Source organism: Gobio gobio (genome assembly GCF_949357685.1).
Source record: "Gobio gobio genome assembly, chromosome: 6".
Classification (NCBI taxonomy): Eukaryota; Metazoa; Chordata; class Actinopteri; order Cypriniformes; family Gobionidae; genus Gobio; species Gobio gobio.
In genome coordinates, this window is record NC_137102.1 from 48,878,857 (window position 1) to 48,899,258 (window position 20,402).

At 38.3% G+C, this 20,402-nt stretch overlaps 1 protein-coding gene and 1 long non-coding RNA gene across 4 annotated transcripts in view; one reads left to right on the top strand and one right to left on the bottom strand.

The window, feature by feature from the left end:
* LOC307127619 (uncharacterized protein) overlaps nt 1–20,402 on the top strand; it is a 92,655-nt gene that overhangs the window by 26,933 nt on the left and 45,320 nt on the right. The gene's annotated exons all lie outside the window — the stretch shown is intronic.
* Nucleotides 6,603–8,227, bottom strand: LOC307127621. Its single transcript, XR_013816664.1, has 3 exons — nt 8,125–8,227; nt 7,951–8,010; nt 6,603–6,713 (listed from the first exon to the last, which is right to left on the bottom strand). It is a non-coding gene; the product is annotated as an uncharacterized lncRNA (long non-coding RNA).

Consider the following 20,402-nt stretch of genomic DNA (forward strand, 5'->3'; position numbering starts at 1 on the left):
GTCATTTTGAACTTGAACACAAACCGCTAACCCTAACCGATAAGTATTTCCACAGCGCTTGACCCATTTCACATTTAGGACTTTAGTCCACACAGGTACATTAAGCTTCTCAGCCATCTCAGCGCCAACTTCCATTTCATTCAAGGGGGCCATTTTTCCGGGACCTAATTTCATGTCATTTGGATCGAATGTTTGCCAAATGTAAGCCATTTGGCACTGGTGTTTCTTCGCTAATGTTTTTGTTATGTTTTTAAAGCTTTTCAACTGCTTTTTAAAAAAGTTATGCTTCCCTTCGTAACGCATGCACCAACAATGTATCAGAGGTCCTATTTTCTGCATACAACTGGGGTAATGCACCATAAAATGATGCTTTGGCAACAAGTTCTTATCAGGAAACAAATGCTTAAACAAACTGTGGTGCTCTGCAATCAGGTGTTTCAAATAAATGGTGATCCCAGTGGATATAACTGAAGAAAACACTATATTGACTATCTGAAGCAATAAAATGAACAAATACCAGTGCTGATCATTAGGACACACAAGATCTCCAAACATAATGGGTAGATGACGCAGTAAACACCAGCTCTGAGTGGCATTTAAGCCCAAGTCATTGGAACCCTCTCTTAATGCTACACCAGGAGGTTTGTTGTTTTGTTTCATGAAGCCATAGTTGAAACGCTGGATTCTTCTGTGTACCTCTGCTGATGTGGTGTAATTTTCAATCAGGTGTTGAATGAGTAATTTCATCTCGTATTGAGCAACTCCCTCTAATATATCATGCATTATATCAACAGAAAAATTTGCAGTGGTGTGGAAATATTGCAGTGAATTTAAAAGGCAAGACTTTTTCACCCCCATTACATAAGGTAGACTGGGGTTGCTCTGCATTCTCTGGCAGTATTCAGCATGAAGTTCTTTAGTTCGCACTGACATCTTTGGACTATCTTCACTGAACTCTGTCTGAAAGTCTTCCTTCTCTAGTAAGCAAAAGCGACAACAGTACCTAGCACTGAACGATTCCACAAAACCAAATAAAGAATGGACACCAAGATTATCACCAGTAACTTGGACAATGGTTCCATAAACTGTGTGATCAAACAAAGGAATCTGAATTCCATTGGTTTCAAGCGTTGAGATATCCTTGACAAGAGGCTCCAGTATTTTATCAAACCCATATGTTTTGATATCTTGGGCATGAAATAAAGAGACTAAATGGATATTTATTAAACTCGAATTGTATTTAGGGGAAATATTTCTAAGAGTAAAATAGATAGCTCCTAATTTATGGATTCCTCGTTTAGATCCAAGGGGGTTTGAGCATTCAAATTCATCGAAAAAAAGCTGGATCTGAACTGCATGCCTTTGTTTTGAGAAGAGCGCATGATTCTTAAAGAATTCTCCATCGTGTATGTCATAAAGAAAATTTGGTCTTTGTTCTGAGTCTCTCATCATCATATCGGTAATGTTAGGGTGCTTATAAATGGACTGTAATGTGTCAAGAATTGGTATATATGCAAACTTATCTTTGACAATGGTTTGTGCAAAAGTTCCAGTTGTTCTGTTACGCCGTGTAGCGAATCTTGTTCCGATAACATATTCAACAGGATCTATTTTTCCCCATTTATCTGAAAAGTACTGCATTCTCTTGCTCTCACTGTTTAATGTCACAAAGGGATTTTGCATTTTTTCGAAACACTGATAAATTTGACACTCAACAACACTTTTTAGGGGCTCCTCTAAAGATGTTTTTCACAGATTCTTGGGTTTGACTATGAATGTCTCCAATAACTTCTTCGAGAGAATTGACAAGATAGTTAATAGTTGTCTCTGCAACACCAGCAACTTTAAGTTCAGCTACTACTGTTGCACAACTGTTTACTATATTTGTTTTTAGGAGTACAGACTCACATGGTGAATTTTGGTTGGGTAAAACACCTACCTCCCCTAATGAAATGGAGTTAGCGGTGGATGAGCTTTCACCATAATCGGCGGGTGAACTGTCAGTCACACAACACTTGCAGAGATGCTTTCGGAATCCAGAAAAACTATGGTAAACATGTGAACAACCTCTTTGAGCACATTTTAACTTTAGACCTTTTCCTGGACAAAGGCCATGAACTAACTTAAAGTGCCTTATAAGGGCATTGGCACTAACATGCCCCCTTTTACATATGAAACAAATCATCTTCTCACTGGAGCATTCTAGCTCTTAACTCAGAGACTCTAGGATTCACCTTGGTGGTTTCAACATCTATGTCTTAGACAGTGGTTTGTAGAAAGCTAAACACATTGGTCAATTCCTGACAGTATGAGGTGCCAAAGACAAAGTGAGCTTTGAAAAGCTCATCAACACAAGCCAGTGAATTAGAGGCCTTACAGGGTAGAGCATGTTGGTCAATCACAATAAAACAAGACTGGACCCTACTTCTCTTTGGCCCAACAGCAAGTAGATATGGCTGAAGACTCTCTCCAATGCTATCCAAGTGCCCTTGGATACTGGTGCCAGTCTGTGAAAGAATGAAAACACATTATTGCCAATGTGAGTAACAGTTAGTCAATATACAGCATGAATACAGATACAGTGATGTCTTCCGCCAAAGTTTCTCTATTACATACTTCCAACAGATTGTTACTAAGTAGAAAAGAATATCACAAGAACAACAATTTGGAAGATATGGATCTTTAAGTACCTGTCTAAGAAATAAGCAAGTTCAAGGTCACACAGTAACAACATTATGAACTGTAACAACTGGTGTCATTTAATCTGCTTCATCAGTTGCATCACCTTGATGAATTTCACAAGACGATCACATGCTTGTCTAGCTGAGATCTTTCCCGGTCTTTTGCGGCCTTGACTTGAGGGTGGCAAAAGGTGAACCAGCATCAGAATGGAAGACATGTCGCTGTCCCAACCTGAAGACACAGAAAAAATAATATCATTCTGAGAGTTTACTCATTGCAAGTCTGTGTTGTTTATGAATCATGCATGTCTATTGGGTAAAGTTGTGACCACAATTGAAAATCTATAGATCTGAATAAACTTCCTCTTAAATAATTTAAGGAATAGCACAATGTAGTTACCTTCTTCAACTTCAGTGGCTTCAGCATTTTGGATGAGGTCTTGGAGCTCACTAGTCTGTGTGAGGCCACGGCACTGTCCAAGTATGTGTTCAGGGCGATTGCTTCCTGACACTGGCGTTCATCGTTCAACCAGCTATCTTCTTTGTAGGGATCAGGGGCGTAACTACAGACAGTGCAGGCAGTGCAGCCGCACTGGGGCCCGTGACGAACGCGGGCCCAGCCCACATCGCAAGCGGGGCCCTGGCGATGAAGTGTCAGTGTGACAGGATGCGCCAATACCTTGGGTTCGCGGGGGCTCGAGCACCCTCGGGAAAAAAGGCTACATATTCTCCATTCATTTTAACCAATAATAAAAACGATTGCAGCTTTCAGACACGACTTTCATCTCGTTGTATAGTTAATTTGAGGCCGTTTCTAGTGTGTTATTTTAATGACAAATGCGAGGGCATTAACGCGCATCCATATTACGAATCTCTCCGCTCTCTAGCAGAAAATCGACGTGCGCTCTCAAATGTCTCACGGCTCTGCTCTTGCTCGCATATTACGTGTGCGTGCTCAAACTGTGTTCTGTGCACTCGTGAATCTATTGCTCTTTCTCTAGAATTTTCTTCTATCCTGGATTTAATGTTGCCAGAAACTTTAGACCACCAGATTTTTCACGATTGACTGATAAAATAAATAACACAGTAGGTAAGCTACCTATATAAATTATACGGACTTCACCTTTGCTTCCTTTGAAATCTGATTTTAGTCAGCCAGTTCTCTAGTTATTTTATTGTTTAATAGGCCTAGTTATTTTTGAGTTAAGTGCTTATGATAAATGTGTTTAATGAATTATTTATTTAGTGAACTAGTACTATCAGATCACCAGATCTACTGTGTGGGCACTGGGCACGCACTGGCAGAAACATTGGCGCCTATGCGTTGTGAAATTAAATGCGCTGAATTTAAAATCACACGTCACCGCTCACTACACCCCGAAATGTGCCCTTTGCCTTGGTGTTTTATCGAAAAAAAAGACAGTAGCACTAGCAAGCAAACGTAGGCTATAGAAATACGTCTGTCTGACCACTACAACAGGGACATAGGATTTACATTTCCTGCACAACTACTGTCATTCAGGGCCTGTTTTAAAGCAGAAATTGCTCAGCAGTCCTCAATCCACCAACTTGCCAAGATGTTGATTGTTGATCATCACTCCATAACTTCCTCCTATGGTGAGGTATGCACTGCCCTGCTATTATTTTTGACATTACCTGTGTCAGTGGCAGCAGCCGAGCGCTCCTTCTCCAAATTAAAACTGATAAAGACTTATCTGAGGAGCAGCATGAGTCAGGAGAGGTTGAGTGGGCTGGCTATATTATCAATTGAGCGCATCAGAGCTTGTGAAATGGACATTAAGGACATTGTTGATGATTTTGCTCAGCGAAAGGCTCGTCGGACGCAACTCAAATAGGTGACAGTACAGTACAGTACAGATGCTTTTTTAAAGGATTTGGCGTATCTTATTAGCTGCCATGCCCCCATTTAAAAGGCTGTTCTTGATTTAGGGCTGTTTCATTGTGTATATATGTGTGTATGATTTTAAATTGTGTGTGTGTGTTTAAGTTTATTTAACACATAAAGTAATACACAGCTGTACAAATTTCCTGTCAGGGATGACACAATAAAGTTACTTATAAAGCTAGCCAGATTTTGGGACATCATTTGGGACTTATTTGGTGTTGATAAGTTTTTCGGACCTCTTTTGTCTCCTTTAGTCTCTTGCCTCTCGTAGAGGAGTGCAGTTGCTGCGTTTCCTGGGGTTACTGTGTTAAAAATACCAAAAAGGTTGCGGTAATTTCAAAACCATAGTGCTGATTTGGTACATCTGGCTTCTGCGGCCAGGCGCAAACAGCACAGCCACTGTAGCATGTCACTGCATGAAAAAAGGTGTATCCGGACCAGGATACTCCTGTATACACTGCTGAAATTCGGAAGAATCCAGGAGTATACTGGCCGGATAGGTCAAATTCCATGGATCCGTATATGTCCGTATTCATCCGAAATGGTACCAAATCGGATGTATGTTGTGGCCGTATACTCCCATGCTACAGCCATTTGTTGCCATGGCAAATAATCCCATCAAGTTTTTCCCAGGAGACATTTTCACACCTCTAAACAGCTTTGCCTTCCACCCCCTATTGGTCCTTCATCTCAAACTGGATTGGTTGTTTTTTTTAAAACCACTCCCAAAACCCAGACTGCTATTGGAGGACAGGACGCATTGAAAACCCAGTCAAGTGACTTTATTGGTTACTTCTAAGGCTAAGGGTGGGCTAGGTTTTGTAGCATAGGGACTTGATTGGTTATAGGCCAGCTATGCAGATTTTGCTAATTAATATATAATATATATATATAAAAAATAATCCCCTCTCCCTCCCAAAAGAAAAATACACACAAAACAATTTGAGAAAGTCTGAAATATTTATTAAAAAGGTATATAAAAAAAAAAAAAACACATTCTTAACAGCATTATAAACGAACATTAAAACAATGGTGAAACAAAAACAAGTGAACTAAATGTATTTAAAAGGGATGAAAATGTAAAGGAACAAATGTAAAAATATAAACAGTCCAAAGAACATAAATATACGTTAAATTGAATTGGTAAAGAAACAAAAAGGGAAAAAAAATTAACAAAATGCATTTAAAAGACAGATGTAAAGGAATAAAATACACAGTGAACATAAAAAGGAAAAGAATATATATACAAATTAAACAATATAAAATGAGAACAATAAATTTATAAGACAAAAAAAAGTGTATATAAATACACATAAATATTCCAAGTAAACAATATAACCAAATAAAAAGAACAAAGAGCATTATAAACATACATTAAAATGAATGGGGGAAAAGACAAGTGAACAAAATGTTTCTAAAGGAAGGCGACGTAAGAGGAACAACAATACAAAACGTGGAGATCAAAAGCAACATGGACATCTAAAAAGGAACAAACATACAAAGTATACATTATAAAACAAGACAAAGAAATCTATAAATTAAAAAGTGTATATAAAATATATGTAAATGTTCTATATATGGGAACCAATAAAAGTATAAGTATATAAACATAGGAATAAAGAAAATATAAAATGGAACAATTGAATATTAAAATTATAATTATAAAATAATTGTGACCAACTCTAACACAATGTTGTTTGAGTTTTGAACATTTTTTCAAACTGGCATAATGGGCTGGTGAGGTGATGCGTAGCGTGGGTCAGTCTAGTCTGGTTTGTAGTAGCTAGCCAAACCATCCACACTGGCCTTCCATCAACAACAGCATCATCTTCATCTTCATCAGGTCTATAGTTGCAGTCTTCCACAGGTTCTGTGTTGGTTTGTGCAACCCTGGACCTGGTCTCCAGCAACTGCAAAACATGACAGTAAATTAACCACTAAAACTCAGAGAGGAGTATAGTAACATTCTGGAGGGAAAAAGCTTAACCGGTTTCTTAACTTACCCGTCTCTTTCTCTGACGGTTCTGTGTGATGTTCTTCATAGTGTTTCTTTTCTGGGCCTTTTCAGACTGAGCCAAAGAATACTTCCTCAGCAAAGTCTCACAAAATAAAATACATCTTGCGACCTGCCAAATAATACATTAATAATATATAGTTAATGCCAATAAAAGCAAGTAAAACAATTCAATTAAAATGTATTTGTATAGCGCTTTTCACAATACATATTCAGGGTTTTTCCAGGGTCAAAAATGGTCTTCGGTGGTGGCTGACAGACATGGTCATCCACACACACACACACACACACACACACACACACACACACACTAAAAAAAAAAAAAATTCAAAGAAAGTTTGTAACTTTTGCTTATCTTATTTTGATACCTTGATGTTTGTTTTTTTTCCTCATTTTTACACTATTTACTGATAATTGTTTGTTTTGGTAATCATATCAATATTAAAAAAATGAACAAATAGCCTAATTTTCTGCCATATACAATCAGCTAGCTAACAACAACTTTGTTCTGGGTTCACCTCACTCCAGTCTAAACTAAATGATTTTAGGCGATTTATTTTACTACACATTATAAACATAAATAAGCTGAAAGACTGTTGATAATTAAAACTAATTCTTACTATCCACTCTTGCTAAAGTGGGTAAGCACACTTGTGTTCTCATTTCAGGTGTTGTTCTGAGTAAATGATTAAACTAATTCGTGAGTTCAGTGTTGGACAGATCAGTTGTTCTAACCAGTTGTTAAAATGATTCAGTTCAAAGGAATCATAAGGTGGAAAATCGGACATTAGCAGACGCGTTGTGTGTGAATCCCGTCTTTAGAACATCGCGAAAGATTTGTCAACACACAGAAAACACTTCATAACCGGATAGGATTTGTTTCCTGTTTATTTAAAGTATGCTTTATGCAGCTGGTCAGAGAATCAGTCAATGTTTTTTGAGCGCATTTCACACCCAGCGGTAATTAAAGGAAGACGTCTGATAGCGCCACGTGCAACATGGATTCGGTCTTCCGACCTTTTGATTTTGATTAACGTAATATGTGAAACATTAGAAAGCTAAGAATGCTTATTTTGAAGACAGAGAGAGTGCGAGCGAGGGAGGAGCTCACTGGTCGTTCTCTCTGTCACTCAGTTAACGCAAGCGCAGCAGTCATCTACTACATCAATCATAAATCACAATAACTCAACAAATAAGGCTTTGGCGGGACAAAAATTTGTTTTGGCGGCCGGCAAAAAATTTTCAATGTAGGAAAAACCCTGATATTGTTTCAAAGCAACTTCACAGAAAACGCATGCGTCTACATTACAGAAAAAAACAGAGAACATTAAAATAATTTTTAAGATTACCTTTTACACATTCAGGGTCAACATCTGTAAAAGTTCTTCAGGATCATGGATCCAAAACTTCTGGATCATGAGGGGGGAAGAAACATGCACACACACAAATGAATATTAATTTGTTTGATAAAACATTAATATTAATTATCAACTTACGGACAAGTACTTGCAAAACATACTCACCAGGCCCATACAAAAACTTCACAGTAGATCCAAAATCCTGGTTTGCCTATAATTTTTCAGAGTCCAAGTATGGTGGTTTCCTGTCCTCTCTGTTGAACAAGTGTACATGACAGCGTTCTCAGATTACTCATTCCAAAACTCTGTTACATTTTATGACAAGCTTGATCTTAAAACTAGCTGACAGTAGGGATGGGCATTATGACCATATAATTATACATACATGAGAAATTTTATTTTACAATAACGATATCACAATATATTTATTTTGATAGATATTTTATTAAAATGCTACAGAATAATACTGCTTTAAAAGTCTTCACTGTATGATATTCAATTAATTAATATCACTTGATTCTTAAAGAAGCAGAAGGTCTTCTCTATTCTTTTGTTTTATTAAAATTATGACAAAGCTGCAGCCCCTTTAAGAACGGATGCACATAATGACACGCATCCGGGTTTCCCCAAGTTAACTTGAACTGTTTGACTTTACTTAAGACATAACTGACTGTTTAAATCAAGTGAATACCTCACATGACAGGGTTACTGAGATAACTGTGTGCATTTTACAGAAAGATAATTGATTTCGGGATCGCATGCTGTCTGAGAGAGGCTTATTTAAACACATGCATGTCCCGTTCATTATTCTACATTCATGCATGTTTCCTTGTCAAAATGTCAAAAACTTTTAGTACAGTCAGTGCTGCGTTATATACGCTATATTCCCATTCCGCAATATAAAACGGTAATGTTAACGTTTACAGCAAAATCGCTAACAATAGTCAGTATCATCAGATCGCCATAACACCCAGCCCTATCTTAACAATATTACAACACAACAAAACACAGAAACAGAATATGTAAGTTAATCACGATTAGCATATGACTTTAATGCACTAACGTTATATCTTGATGAGCAGTAGAAACAATATAAAGGGATTTACGTTACCTTCTGCCGTCTGCTGTCCGCCATTGGAAACTTAGTCTGTTCGTATTCATGTTTTTTCGTTCTCAGTCGACATCCCACCATCAAAATTCGTCCAAAATAAGATTTTAACAGGTTTAAATGGTCCATGCAATGCCATTAATAGACCGACGTGAAGATTAGAAGCCGCGATCGCGTCGCGTCCCCGCGAGCCAAGATCAGGGACTTTAAGCAACAGCTGCGAATGGAACGGCAACGGTGTTCTGACGTTGTATTGCGCATGCGCGACTTAAACTGCCACTTCGTGACGTTCTACTGTAACCGTCTACTACGGGAGAACAGCTGATTTGCCGTAGTCGTTACAACGTGAAAGATTAGGTAAGTAAATGTTATGTTTTATGGTATATGACATTGTAATTGCATCAGTATATGATTGTACCACTAGTCTTTTATTTAATCTGTGTTGATATGTTTTAAACTTAAGCTAATTTGAACGTTTTTTTCCGTTTGAACAAAGATATGTCTGCTGTTGGCAACAACACCTCAGGCAGCATTGAGGTTAGAGCTGATGTGAAGAGAACAATGTAAGTATTGCCTAAACATCCTCTTAAAAAACATGTTCAATGTTTTACTATGCTATACAAATATTTTTTAATGTTGGGTAAAGAAGATTAACAGATCAGAAATAGATTAATACATTAATTATTAGTTATTATTATTACTTATCTTAAATGACAGTTAATTATACTTACATTTCAAAAGTGAGCTATAGCTACTTCATGTTTCTTGTTGATTAGAGCCCCTATGGAGTGGACAGAGAAGCATGATGTACTTCTCTGTAGAGAAATCCTAGTCACAGAACCATACAGGTACAAGAAGGGCAGTGTTGACAAGGGCAAGGCCTGGTCAACAATAGCAGACACACTGAATTGCTCTCAAGATCCTAAATTTAAGGTTATGCAGAGGTCAGTGAGGGAGAGATTCACCTTGATACAGGCTAAATACAAGGCCAGAAATAACAAAGATGAGAAGAGCAGTGGCACATCAACAGAAACAACAGAGCTTGATGATCTAATAGAAGAAATAACAGAAAAAGAAAGAGCAGCCGAGGAAAACAAATGGAGTGATGAGAATACGAGGAAGATAGAGACAGACAGGGCCAAAGCAGAAGAGGCGAGGAAGAGGGCCATGGAGAGGGTGAGCCAGACCAACAGGAGGCTTAGTGAAGAGGGAGAGGACTGGAGAAACGACAAACGTAGGAGAAGGAGTGGGAATGACACTATTGAGTTTTTGAGGGAGAGAAGCCAGACTGAGAGGGTTCTAAGGGAAAAGGAATTGGAATTAAAAAAAATGCAAGTTGAAGAGCAAGCAAAAGCAACACAACAGGCACAAAGGCAGATGAGTGAAATGATGCAACTAATGCAACAACAGCAACAGCAAATGCAGGCAATGCAGACTATGCTACTTCAGCAACAGCAACAGCAAGGGCAAGCATTACTTAGTCTCATTGAAAATATGTCAAAGAAATAGTGATTATTTTATTCTTTCTGTCTTTTGCAATTTAAAAAAAAAAGTATTTGTGATTTCATTCATAAAACATTGACATATAAATGCTTGTTAATAAGATATACAATTTGGTAACATAAAATATAAAATGTTTAATACAATTTTGTGCTATGTATATTGTGTGTTTGTGTACTAAACTAACTATATATAAACAAATATTTTTTTGTTCATATCAAAATAATAAAATATGTTATTATAAAATGTCTCAATCTTTTTAAATTCTGTTTATATTGTGTTTACAATATATTTACTTATTTATTGATTATTTGTTAATTTATTTATTTATACATGCATACGTAGCACAGTATAGCTGTGCATGTGTTACCTCATGAAAAATAGTCACGAATGTGTGGAGGATCCAAGTTAAAAAACTGCGATGTCTGATTACCATACAGACAAGTAAGTGCATTTCTGAACAATGCAGATACAACATACATTTTTCCAACACTACTCAAACCAATTTTTAAATTCTTTTTGAAGTCCATGAACTTGAAGTAGTTTGCTATGTCCCCAAACATCCATTCCACAGACACTCTGACTTCACTCATTCTTTTGTTGAACTCGATCATCTGAGGGGTGAGGTGAACATGACGAAATGGAGCTTGCAGATGCACACGCAGTGGGTATGCTGGGTCACCGTACACACACATTGGATGACCATCTACAGACATGGCATGATGTTCCAGCAGTGTCAATAGACCAGATTCTGCCAGCATTCCTGAGTCATGCTTCTTTCCCTCTGTTAAAATGTAATTTAAAAAAAATAATATATATATATATATTAAAAAAAAACATTAAAATATATATATATATATATATATATATATATATATATATATATATATATATATATATATATATATATATATATATATATATATATATATATATATATATATATATATATATATATTAAAGTTAATGATAATGTTTCTAAAGATGGTAAAGCATTCAGACTGACCTACAGGGCCGTACAGATGGGCAATCAAACCATTAGGAATGGCTACTGCCTGATATTTTAAACTGTGAATTCGTTTGTGACCATTATATAGGATCCTCTGTGTTACACCTGGTCTGGCAATGGGTCGTACAGTGCCATCTATGAATCCAAAGCAATTGTCAAGAGGGGCTCCTATTTGGTGGATGCAGTCAGCATATGTTTCCAGTGCTGCAGGGTTCAGTATGGTGTCATTCCACTGAGTTATCCTCTGGTGATGTGCAGAATATATGTAGTCCAGCACAGCGTTTGTGGCCATGCACAGGACTGGAACTTGTCGTTGACCAAATCTTTGCATCATATCACTATACCGGCATGGGTATGTCAGCCTTTTAAGCAGCATACACAGCGCCTCAACTCCTCCCACAACACTTCTCTGATCACAAACGATCTCGTTGGGAATCCCGAGAACATCAGCCAGAATTGGTAGGTCACATTTTCTGACGCGAAATTCATTTAGGCATTCGTCTTCTTCCATGTTATCAAGGTTAAAAGGCAAGTATTGCTTACAAGGTAAATCTAGGTTTTTAGACTTATTCACATCATACAAGAGTAAAAACTCTTCTTCTGACAATAGATTATTATTTAATGCCAAAAGCAACCCTTCTCTTGCTTTTTTGAATGACATTTTTTGTAGTTCAATAAATGAATGAAATCCGCGTTGCGCTGTCTTGTTTAGGGTTGCTTAGTGATTTTTACGTTCTCGGCTACGGCGAGTAGCAGTTTAAGTCGCGCATGCGCAATACAACTTCAGAACACCGTTGCCGTTCCATTCGCAGCTGTTGCTTAAAGTCCCTATCAACTCCAACGGCAACGGCAACGGGTGTATAATTCAAACTGAAGGCGAGCACTGTCATTGGCCAGATTTCTGGATGACGTTCAGATTGACCAATCACGCTCAAAAGAACACGGAAAGACAGCAAATAGCCTTGCAAATATAGAAAAAACTTGTTTTAAACAACAGTTAGAAAATGTGTATATTTATTTTTATTTGCTGTTATATTTAATTAATTGGTCAAATGGTGTTTTGTGGTGTGGGCAGAAGTTTCAACCTGGAGAGCAGTGCAGATTTGTACTCTTTAAAAACAATTATTGTTTGATATTTAGTTTGCTATATATTTTGTTATATTTGTATCCAGAATTGAATGTAAAAATACACCTTCACTGTAAAACAGAAAATTAAATTAAAATATCTTAATTTAAATAAGGAAAAATCTGTAAACTAATAGTGTTTTCTCTAAAACGTTTAATGTAAATTTCTGTGAAGTTTTTTAACTTTATTTGACTTAAGATATTTGACTTTAATTTTACGGTTTTTGTTTTGCAGCTGTAGCTGCTGTTTTTTTAGGTTTTTATTTTTACAGTGTAAATATAAAACTAATAAGATTTACTTCAAAATGACAAAGAATAATGTTAAATTGTTAGTATGGACATAAACATAAATCTTTAATATAATGAGCTAAATATTGTATTACAGTTGTTAATTTACAGATATTGTTTGTAATTTTGCATGAATTTGTTATTTATGAAAACAGAAAAATAATACAGTTATGTTCCTGTATAAAAAAATGAGAATTACTGTAGTTTGTCATTAATGATATAATCCTTAAAATAACAGTCAAGTTGTTTATTTAGATATTGTTTGTAATTTTACATCGTTTTAAACATAATTCAAAATTACAAGAAAATACTGTAAATAAACTGAAGTTTTTTTCTGTAAAATTAGGATTATTTTTATTGGTTGCCTTATTTTTATTGGTAACCTTATTGGTTGCACCTACGTCTATTGTGAGTGGTGGATTTCAAACCTCAAAACGCCCCTCTTTTGCAGCGTGTTAAAGTTAAGAATCTTGGAGTGACACTTTTTGTTAATAGTTGCAGAGCTGAAAGATCTGCTTGTGTTTCTGTGTTTCTTGAGCAAGTGAATCCCTGCTCTTTTTTATTCCATATTTTTATTTTGAGCATATCAGTTTTTGGTGTTTTTAAAACAAACTTTTTCATTTTCCCCATTTCATCTCCTCTTTATTTAATTCTATTATTGCCTACAATTTGTAAAACTTTGCAAAAATTGTTTGGGGATAGTCTAAAATGTTTGGTTAATTATCCTTTGTTAATTCCATTACATTTCTTTGTTTATTTCATTACATATTCAGATTTTTTTGTGAACGTAAATGTTCAGACAGGGTTTTTATTTTGTACTGTTTTTATAAAAAATATTTGATTAAGAGACTCTTTTCATGCAGTGGTTTTAAGGCCCTGACACACCATTCTGATGGTTTGGCCCAGACCCAGGCAACGTGAACCAACCCCACAGTCGGCTTTAGTCATTGCTAGTTCAGTTTAGTGTTTCAGGGCCTTAAGAATTCTTTTTTCTGTGCAAAAAGCTTGTTTGCTGTAGCCTACAGTAGACCAGAGATAATTTTCAATCCTGAATTCCTCCCCTGCCCCCCCCCTCCCTCTGAGAACAGCCAGCACAAGTGTCAGTCATTAACATATGAAAGGTCTTCTTCACACCTAACAGTCTTCAGTCCTAGCACACCCAGCAGTGTTTCAGCTGTATATGTCCGTGAAATTTCACGGATTCCTGTATACGTCCGCATACGTGAGGTTTCCGGGTTTTTCTGGAAATATACTGTTCCGTGTTACTCTGATCCGCTTTTTCCCACATACATCCGGTAAACATCAAATTACACAGGAGTATACCATGCCCGGATAGTGCCGGATTTCAGTGTTTTCATGCAGTGTGTGTTGGAGAGAGGTGTACGCAAAGAGAACTGTTCAACTAAATATAAGAAACTGATAAGTGTTGGTCTAAATGAAGTACGTTAGGCACACAAATTTGCATATATTCCCTTCTAGAGCGCAGTGTGTGTGTGTGTTTGTATGTGCTTCATAAATGTGCAGACCAGGGGGCCCGTCGTAATAACCTGCACTGGGGCCCATCATTACTAAGTTACGCCACTGGTAGGGATCCCTGTCAGCAGTTGGCCCACCTGAATGTGTTTAAGACAATATGAAAACCACATTTGTAGTTCCTTTTCTTTCCAAAGCACAACACATGCATACCAAAACTAGATACATGACATGAAATAACATGGAAAACATGCATATGTAGAGATACTACGTAACACTATGTTGACCTAATTCACAATATGATTTAATGACAGACCAATTTGGAACAAAAGAATACTTCAAAGAAAGTCACAAATGTTAAGATGAGTAAAATAAGCAAGTTTATCTGTATATTATAAGCAAGTATATTATAAGTTAATCTGAAAAAAGGTTAATCAAGCCTTGCAGCCAAGCTAATAAAAGCACTGACTAAACATCAAATATTGCACCTGTTTGTGGTTGCCGTGGGCGTTTCATCCGTCCCTCTGATGCTTCTTTCTGCAGAGTTTTTATTCTCCACGACAAATATCCACTTCCATCTTCTGCATTGTAATAATGCTCCGACCAGAACAATACAGACCTGGTAGTTATACATTTACATGACTAAGGAAATAAATGCTATATCAATTATAATGCAGATAATCTTTACAAAACACCTTAGAGGCAACAGTTACTTACATAACCAAGCTTGCTCCTGGGGTCAGCCAAGTATGGGAATAGGGAGATAATTCCCTTTGCATATTCTTCCTTCAAACGTCGGGAAGGGCTTGTTCTACACACACAAACCAATTACAACCCATAACATCATAAATATCATTTACAAATTACTGTATGAACAACCTACCCATGTTTACTTGTCAAATGTGCTACCAAGATTTTCACCATGTCACGTCTTTTGCAATCCGACAGACTTTTAGTGCGAGCGTATTCATTTATGACCTTCTCGCCTCCAGGGCTGCTCTTTAGGATATCTTCAATCAACTGGAGGGGAGAAATGATGTAATATTGAGCAGAAATGAGAAATTAACAACCAATAAGCATATATAGTTCCAAATATCTTTACTATTTAAGTCATTCTATATAGATGTAAGTCAGAGGCAAGATAATCCTTACTTGGGCAAGACGACGTTCCTCATTTAGATTTTTTTCACCAGGACTTCTAATCAACATTGCTGTGTCATCAGACTCTGACGTGGCCTCAGTATCTTCTAAGTATGAGCTTGAGCTTAAAGAATCTTCAATATAAACCATATGAATGGTCTTATTATCTGTTCATACTACTTTGATAGCATGTTATACAGATATTGAGAATTAGTCCAATATACACATTAGCAAATGCAAATTGGTGAATATTGCTAAGAATAAACAACGCTCGACAAGCATGTCAATCAATTTACCATCAAGACTTGCTGTGCCTGGGATCAAAATTTCAAGGACACCAAGGTCTGGTCGTGTCAGCAGATATTCGAATGCTTCCTCGTCAACTTCTGTATTCGAGTCATCAAAGACTTTAACATCCATTGTAGGAAGATCAAATTTCTTGGCAGCTGAAGGAAGACAAACCATTGGCAAATTAACAAAGGCCAGTAATGCCAAAGGAACAAACTAAAACAGTTATTTGTATAGGCCTACCCCATAAGATACAATCATACACTTATTATATTACTATTAAAAAAATAATTTTCAGAAGAAAAAGTATTAGGGATATTAACAATGTTAAAGTTTGTTATCTCTCACCACATTCCAAAAACTTCTGAAATGTAAAAGGTGTTGGAGAAAAAATATATTTCTTGCTATCTTTGAACTTCACTCTGACAACGTTGTTGGTTTGCATCCTAAAGGAACCAAAAAGACAAAATTAAACATATATGGTGATAACACTCAGTCAGATGAACAAGAGAACATTCAGTAACACTTTAGAATACTGTGCTCGGCTGCCTGCAATGAATAATTACACACAAATTAGTAACGCACTATTACCATTCTAGTAACTACTATTAAATAACAAGACATTCTGATAAATGAATTAAGTAACAGCACTCAGTTGAATGTTGTAGTTCACTATTAGCTAATCAGTAACTACTTTTTTTCATCCCAGAGAACTACTGTGTACATTATACTGTGAAAAATGTATAATATTAATAGTAACCCACTAGTGTTACTAAATCCATTGAATGGAATTATTATTCAAAACTGAAACTTCAATAAGTTCAGTAATTACTAAGGCGCTATCATGCTTTTCACTTAAGAATACTGATCCAAATAATTAGTGATTCCTTCTGAAGTATTTGGTTATCATCTCTAGTCATTACTAGTGGGTTACTCCATTACCTTATTACACATTATGCATTGTTCACATTAATTATAACCTGTACTCAGTAGTTCTTAGCAGTTATCCGGGAGGTATGAAAAAAATAGTCGCTTATTAGCTAATAGTGAACTATCACATTAAGCTGAGCGCTGTTACTTACAATCACTAATCAGAGCTTCTTGTTAGTAACTGGTTTACAAGAATGTTAATAATGCGTTACTAGTTTGTTCCTGTGCAGTTATTCATTAACGACGGAACAGTATTCTAAAGTGTTACCGATCAGGAATTAATGCACTACAACACAACATGAATTATCTTTGTTCACTAGAAAGTTTTTAATTTGTAATAACTGTCTAATAATTATTTTAAGGCATGGTGCTCTATGCTCATCAACATCAAAATGCCCCCCCCCCCCCCCCCAGCAATCCTAACGTTAATTTATGCCTAACTCTTTACAGAGTCAAATACATGTGGTGCACAACTAGCGTTCGTCACAATAGTTTAATGGACGAACATTTGATAAGTTAACAAGTTTCAAAGGTGTCAATTTATGTTTGTGTGACGATAATGTTAGTTATTTTCTTTTAAAGATGACTTTGCCTAACTAAATTCTATCTTGAGACCTAAAATGTGATCGCTTAACGTTAAACACTAACGTTAGGTTACGGCTGCGTTTGCCTCCACTGCGAAGTACATTAAATTAAGCTAAAAGGCTGGTAAGCTAAACATTTAGGTGCACCACAAGTGATTAAGTTAACGTTAGTGATTTTCCCTATTTAAGTTAACGTTAACTTAGCTAGCAAAACTTCGGTCGAGCACTAAGCAACTTCGCATAAAAGTTGAGGAAGCTCTGTAATTAAACTTGACGAAATGATCTAAACACAAAACAGAGGCAAATATTATGAAAATGAATACTAAGACTTTGAAACTGTACTTACTTTGATATTCAGCAAAAACGCGCCTTCCGTCTACACGATGGCCGTGGCGAACCGTAATGGCGGAACGAAACTTTGGAGGAGAAACTTTTGGGGAGGAGTCACAGTTCACTCAGTTCACTGAGTCAAGGAGTCATTCTGTAATTTTGCTCCCACTCTACTGACACACTTTACTCTTTACACTCAAAATAGAGCAAAAACAACTATTTTTGAGGAAAAACATAATCACTCTGGAAAAACTACTCCATAATTTTTCCTGTGTAGGTGATTTTTACTCATCCATGCAGAGATGTCAGCCAGACAGCTGGAGATTCTTGCAGCTACTGTGGGTCGTCTGGTTGGAATGAAAGGTAGAGCTGAGTGTCATCAGCATAGCAGTGATATGAGAAGCCATGTGCCTGTATGATGGGACCCAATGAAGTAGTGTAAATGGAGAAAAGGAGAGGTCCAAGCACTGAGCCCTGAGGAACCCCCGTGGTCAGTTGATGTGCTTCGGATTCCTCTCCTCTCCAGGCAACCTTGAAAGACCTACCTGTGAGATAAGACTCAAACCAATGGAGCGCAGTCCCTGTGATGCCCAGTGATGAGAGGGTGGACAGAAGAATCTGATAATTGACTGTGTCGAAGGCAGCAGATAGATCAACGAGGATGAGGACTGATGATTTGGACTCAGCTTTAGCTGTCCGCAGGGCTTCAGTGACCGACAGTAGTGCAGTCTCTGTGGAGTGACCCCTTTTGAAACCGGATTGGTTAACGTCCAGCTGATTATTCTGTGAGAGGAAGGATGAAACCTGGTTGAAAACAACTCGTTCAAGAGTTTTTGCTATGAATGGTAGGAGAGAGACAGGTCTGTAGTTATCTATGAGTGATGCGTTTAATCTGAGTTTCTTAAACAGTGGAGTTACCCGAGCCTGCTTGAAAGTGGTAGGGAAAGTGCCGGTGCTGAGAGATGTGTTGATGATGTGTGTGAGTGCTGGTAGGAGTGTAGGAGAGATGGCTTGAAGGAGATGTGAGGGAATGGGATCGAGAGGACAGGTGGTAGGATGGCTGGAGAGGAGAAGTTTAGATACTTCGGCATCAGTGAGTGTAGAAAATGAGGAGAGAGGATGTTCGGTTGTGGATGTGGCTGATCTAAAATCCACAGTGCGCGGGGGTGAGAACTGATTGCTGATAGTTGTTGTTTTGTTTGTGTAGAATTGTGCAAATTCGACGGGAGATAGGGAGGTGGTGGGAGGTGACGGAGGAGGACAGAGCAGAGAGTTGAATGTTCTGAAAAGTGTGCGTGAGTTTGAGGTGCTGCTGATCTTGTTTTGGAAATAAGAAGATTTAGCTGCATGTATTTCATCCGAGAAGGATGAGAGCAGAGACTGATACTTAGTTAGATCAGATGGGTGGTTTGATTTATGCCATTTCCTCTCTGCTGCCCTGAGTATCGTCCGGTGTTCACGAATAACATCAGATAAGGTCTCGGGTTATGACTATAACCCTTGTTCCCCGAGAAGGGAACGAGACACTGCGTCGTCGAGTGACAACACTCTGGGGAACGCCCACAGCGTTACGCATCTGAAGTATGAATGAAATCAAGCCAATCTGATTGGTGGTGCGTCGTGACGTAGTAGATGACGGCATACCCGGAAGATACAAAACGGAAGCTGATGCAAACACACATTAGCTCTTTTGCGATGAAGCAAGCGCTCTAACCGTGATAGGTGTGGCGACGAGACGCAGTGTCTCGTTCCCTTCTCGGGGAACAAGGGTTATAGTCATAACCCGAGACGTTCCCCTTCGAGGGAACTCAAACTGCGTCGTCGAGTGACAACACTCTGGGGAACGTTACTACCCACTAGGCCACACCGAAATCACCCCACGTCCTAGTGTGAAGCTGGAGACCCAGGCACACTCAGGACGCAAGAACTCGAGCACCAGGTGTCACCGGGAGGTGCAGACTGTAAAAACGTATGAAGGTGTGCGGGGTGGCCCACCCGGCCGCCTCGCATACCTCTTGAAGCGAGACGCCAGAAAGGAGGGCCACTGATGAAGCCATGCTCCTGGTGGAATGGGCCCTCACGGCCATGGGTGAAGGCAAATTGCGCACCCTATAAGCCGTGGCTATAGCCTGGACGATCCAATTACTGATCGTCTGAGTTGACGCAGGCAGCCCCTTCCTTGGTGAGCCAAAGCACACCAACAACTGGTCTGACCTCCTCCAATGGGAAGACTTCTCTAGATAAATACCCAGAGCTCTGACCGGGCAGAGCAGATGAAGTCTCCCCTCTTCCGCCGTCAGGTGGGGAGGGGGATGGAAAGCCTGAAGAACCAGAGACCGGGCTCCCTGAGATGGAACCTTGGGAATGTAACCCGGTCTAGGGTGAAGAATGGCCCTTACTCTGCCGGGGGCAAACTCCAGGCAGGTTGGCGTGACCGCCAAAGCCTGGAGATCTCCCACTCTCCTCAGAGAGGTAATGGCGAGTAGAAAGGCCACCTTCAATGTCAGGTTCTTAGGCTCAGCCAGCTCCAGTGGCTCGAAGGGGGCCTCAGCCAACCCTTCCAGAACCACCGCCAGGTCCCAGGTTGGGACTCTGGAGCGAGCTACCGGCATCATCCTCCGAGCCCCACGGAGGAACTGTACAACCAGGTGGTGCTTCCCCAAGGGTC